General features: G+C 37.6%; 1 pseudogene; it reads left to right on the top strand.

Moving 5' to 3' along the window:
* Positions 1–4,244: 4,244 nt before the first annotated feature.
* LOC145035528 (protein ANTAGONIST OF LIKE HETEROCHROMATIN PROTEIN 1-like) lies at positions 4,245–5,628 on the top strand (annotated as a pseudogene).

Below are 5,628 nucleotides of genomic sequence, written 5' to 3'. Positions count from 1 at the left end.
GGAGGATGTAGAGGGTACAATCAGTCGGAGCCAGTAAGTAGACCCCTAAATACCGTACAAGTTGTTTGATTATGTGATATGTTAAAACAACATGCTAGTACTAAGCTAGGGATCTTCAGGAATTGGATGACAGAATTGCCTGATTATATGATGCCTGCTAGCCTAGGGTTTCCTTCGTATGAAATTGACATCATTATTGTAGTAATTTAGTGTATGCATCATCGTTACACATAACTAAGATCTTATAGGCAGAGAATGTTTGATTTGGACTTATGTTCTGTTCTTGTTTGATTAGGAGCTTAGGGTAGGTTTGGATATTCGAAAGTCTATGGGGTCCAACGTTATGCATGGCTAGCGTACACTAGTGTTGCAAGGTTGGTGGAAGCTTCATGGATAGGAGGGTTGCGTGAGACCGGTAGGTCGGTTATGGGATAGTGGTGCTCCTCTAGGAGTGGGGATCGAGTGTTCGTTATGTATATGCTACTGTTAGGGTGTTATGGTCATACATGATACAAATATGGGTAGGTGTGGAAGGTAGTATGGGCCCGTACTACTGAAAGCACAGGACCTATACGCGTATCAAGGAAGTAACAACCCCTAGGGTTTTGTTGGGAGCTGGTTCTAGGGGTTATTATGAGGAATGCCTAATATCTTGTGGTGCATTTAAAGTATGGAGATTACGAGCCGTCTCGGGGTAGGATCTGGTTCGGGATCGGGATCAGGAGAGGGTGATCAGGGTGGATCGGTACTACCCGAGGTCATTGGTCAGATGAGTACGGATGAGTTGGATGCTAGGATTTGTGAGATCCTGCATGATGAGGTTGCAGCTATGTTCCGGGATGAGTTGTTGGGGATGTTTGGGTCGATCAAGACCGCCATGGTTGAGTACTTTGATGAGCACTATGCAGCTCTCACAGAGGCGGATGTAATAGCGGCAGAGGGAGGAGCCGATCGAGGTTTTCAGTATTGGGACTTTGATAATACGAAGCCCCTACTTTCGATGGAGTTCAGGATCCGATGATTGCTATGAGGTGGTTGTCAGACGTGGAGGGTTGTTTCTTCACGTGTTCATGCCCTACGAATCAGAGGGTGAGATGTGCTCTGAACCTTTTGAGGCTTGGGTGAAGGATTGGTGGAGGTTGACTACGTGATCTTATTCAGATGTGCAGTGGGCTGCGGTTACTTGGGATCAGTTTCAAGAGATGTTCAGCACTCGTTATGTTCGACGGGTTGAGAGAGAGGTTGGATCAGGAGTTCCTGGAGCTGAAGCAGGATTCAAAGTCGGTGACGGAGATCACCAGGATATTCACTGAGAGGGTGATGTTTTGCCTGGAGTTTGCTTCGGAGCAGGCTCAGATGTCCCGATATCTGAGTATTCTCAAAAAGGACATCAAGCAGTTTGTGTCCACATAGAGGTGTGATACTTTGTTAGAGCTGCAGGAGGCCGCCAGGCGGCGGGAGTTAAAAATGGACATGTAGTTGCGAGAGTAGAGGTAGGCCACAGTGCAGTCGCAGCCGGTGCCAAAACGGTCCAAAACCGTTAACTCTAGGGTTGGAGGTCAGAGCAGCCACACTTGTGAGAAATGTGGAAAGGGGCACGCCAGAGTTTGTAGGTCCGGTGGCGCGTATCGCAAGTGTGGGAAAGAAGGGCACTATGCGAGGGATTGCCTTCAGTTAGTCCCGGCTCAAGATTTCAGGATCTGTTATCACTGTCATCAGGTTCGACACTTGAGGGTCAACTGTCCACAGCTTGTTGCAATACCTTTATCGCCTGGGGCATGTAAAATCTTTGGACCGACCCTGTTCATCTCGTATTCCCAGTAGTCCTCATAGAACCTTTGCAACTTAGGTAACATGGTTGCAACCATGAAGCAAGCAACCTTTTTTGCGTCATCATAATGTTTATTTTAAGATACAATCTCTTTAGGAGTAGCAATGGCCTCATCGATTTCATTAAGTTGTTTCTCAAGGACATACTCTTTGCCCTCGAATCGAGGATCTATCTTGATGTTACGCATCCAATCATTGTAGTTGGTTCCATCCATTGTCACCTTGGAGACAATCGAAAGTAGTGAGAAGTTCGAGTTACAGGTGGAGGTTTGAGAAGTAGAAGCATCAGCAGAAGTAGACATCAATAAAGAAAAAGGCAGTTTTAGTTTGATGGCAATAATCCTTAATATTTTAACCCTTAATTAATATTCAATGCTAGGATCTAACATAAGAATTCACAACTAAGAAGAGGGATGTTGTAATTTTATCATGAATTTGTGAAGGTAGGTAAAATAATTCACCGGTTTCAAATTATGAAATTCCTAAATCTATTAAGATTCATTGAATCTTATCAATAACATGTTTAATCTTAGATTATGCTCTTCTATATGTGACTGGGATGTCGAGGATCACAAACATGATTTGAATACCCATGAAAATATGCTTGGCAACCTTGATGTCATTATCATCTCTAATTAAATTGATGGCTAACCACATGAGCTCCATTAACAATGATAACTTTTGAGATGCCCACTATTACTCTTTATAGTAACTACTAGTGTGTTGGTTAACCACACACGCTCCATTAACTACATATAAAGAATGATGTGTAATTTCATGGATTAACATACTTTTCACATTTTTCTTATGTAACTACATATAAACACGTTTGGCTAACGACCCTCCCCCATACAAGGAGTTGTGGGTGAGAATAGACATCCAATTATGATCATTTTATAGGTCGTTTCCTTAAACTCCTCTGATAGTATGGCATCGTGAATGATGCCTACAATTGATTTGACTGACTTTATCTTATACATATAGTAATTAACCTTTAATAATACATATATACGATGTATTTTAAAACTTTTCTAAAATACTAGTTTTAATATTAAATTTTCAAAAATTAATAAAAAGTAATTTAATTTAAAATTAAACCAATTATGATCTAATATGTAACTTTTAATTAACTATTAATTAAATTAATTTAAATCAGATGATGATTAAATAAGTATCTACTATTATACTATTAATCAAATAATTTGAATTTAATACTAATTCATACCCTAATAGATTTTCGAAAATTAAGGGTATTGGGATTATACAACTTGAATTATTCTATTTTAACCAATTAAAAAAATAATATCAATTAAGAAAACCCTAACAACCATAGTGATTTTCGAACTCAAGGGAGGAGGCTAGGGTTTCAAGAACCCTAGCCCAAGTTAAAAATTCCAAGCTTTAGGGTTTAATTTCTATAAACCTTAATTTGATCTATTCACTATTATGCATATTCAATTGAAAACATTTGGGCTTTGATACCACTGTTAAGTTTTATTAGATTACAAAAAGAATTCAAATTCATGTGGCAGAAAATAACTTAACACTTAAGTTCACATGCAACCTAATTGGATGTTTGTTTTCACTATTGAATGCTATAAACTATGAGCATCAAAGAACCCTATAGAAACCCAAGTATTTTAGAAAATAATAAAAGGGTTAGGGGGTGTTTGTTTGGCAGCAATGGAATGGAATTTTAGGGAAATGGATTCCCATTCCCTCAAATTCCTGTGTTTGGTTTAGCTTTAAGGGAATGAAAAGGAATGGTAAATGAATTATTTTCCGTTTAAATGAAGGAAAGTCCATTCCTTCACAATCTCAAAGGAATTAATGCCTTCACAACATGGAAAGCAAAAGACTATGATTTTACCCCTGCTAAACATTACCATACCCTTCATCAATTAACCTAGTTCGTTCATCCCATTCTCAGCCGACATCCCATCTTCACGTCTTCTCCTCATTATAACAAGGATCGGCCAATGACTTTCATTCTAGGTGATCTCTCCTTCTCCCTCTCTCTCTTTCTCTTTCTCTCTCTCCCTCTCTCTCTCGCTTCACATTCGAACAAAACAACAATGTGAAGCATGTCTTGGTCGATTCATGGTTTCAAGCTATTTGATTTCTGAATTCAATCGAATCGATTTCTTATGTACTTTTTTTGAATTTCTGAATTGGTCTACAACAACCGTTAGCTAATCGATTTCTTCACATTCTCTCCATCTTTTCTAATTTTATGATTTTCTAAATTCTCTTTCTTTTCACGATTTTAGAAAACCGAAACTATGCTCTTTCCCTGCTTGATTTTATTTCGTTTGTATGTAATAGAACTAGGAAGTTAATCAGGTTATTTGGTTTAATTTTTTTATGGAGCTGTGTAATTCCATGTACAACTACAGGAACTGAACAGAGAAAACATGTCTTGGTTTCTTGCTAAATCGATAGAACAGAACACATGTTGTGGTTTTGTTGTTTTGGTATCAATATATTCCGTTTGCTTTTTTCCATCAATGGAATATGTATACTGTTTTTCTGTTTTACAGGAAAATGTCTCGACTTAGTTTACAACACGCAATCGTAGACAAAGGCAAACTTCATTGATTTTAACATGGTGGAATGTGGTTTTACACATTGTTGTAGTCCTTTTGTTAATGATATTCAAAAAGCATAAGGATAAACGACATATTAATCATCTTTCTTCAAATGTAGATCGATACCCAATACTACATATATACGTTTATGAGAGTGACACCATGTCTATATCACAAATTAGGATGTCTCGAATGTGTTGCTTGAAACATTAGGCGGCCTAAAACCAAGTAGGAATATGGAGATTGATGAACAAGTTGCTATTTTTCTGCATATTCTTGCTCATAATGTTGAGAATCGTGTTATAATATGTCAGTTTCGTCGCTCGGGAGAAACAATTAGTAGGCATTTTATTCGAGTTTGTAATGCAGTCATACGATTGCATACTCATTTGGTTAAGAAACTCGAACATGTTCCCGATAACTCTACTTATCAAAGATGGAAGTGGTTTAAGAATTGTTTAGGAGCTTTAGATGGAACATATATATAAAGTGTCTAGTTCTAGTCGAAGATCAGCCTGGATATAGAACAAGAAAGAATGACATTGCAACAAACGTTCTAGGGGTTTGTTCCCAAGATATACAGTTTATATATGTGTTAACTAGATGGGAGGGGTCGGCTACGGATGGTAGAGTTCTTCGTGATGCTCTTCTTAGACCACATGGATTTAAAGTTACAAGGCCGGGTATGTTCTTTTTTTAAGTATACATCTTATTTATAAAATTTTATTAATAAGTTATTAACTACAATTCTTATCTATAGGTTATTATTTGGTTCATGTTGTATACACAAATAGAGAGGATTTTCTAGCGCCTTATAGAGGACAGAGGTACCACTTAAATGAATGGCGTCATGGATACCAACCAACTACACCAAAGGAATTCTTTAACATGAAACATTCATTGGCAAGAAATGCTATTGAACGATGTTTTGGCCTTTTGAAGGGAAGATGCAAAAATATTAAAGGATAATTCATATTATCCAATTGAAACAAAAAATAAAATCATAATGGCATGTTGTCTTCTACATAACTTCATAAGGCAAGAAATGAGAGTAGATCCATTGGATGAGTGTGATCAGGACGAGGGAATTGAAGATCTTGGACATGAAGATATGGATAATATTAATTCTATCGAGACATCAAATGAATGGACCATATTTAGAGATAACTTAGCCCATAATATGTTTACATCTAGAGGGGCAACCAATTAA

Source organism: Lactuca saligna, chromosome 3 (genome assembly GCF_052625555.1).
Source record: "Lactuca saligna cultivar CGN05327 chromosome 3, ASM5262555v1, whole genome shotgun sequence".
Lineage (NCBI taxonomy): Eukaryota > Viridiplantae > Streptophyta > Magnoliopsida > Asterales > Asteraceae > Lactuca > Lactuca saligna.
This window is presented reverse-complemented; position numbering and strand designations above follow the sequence as displayed.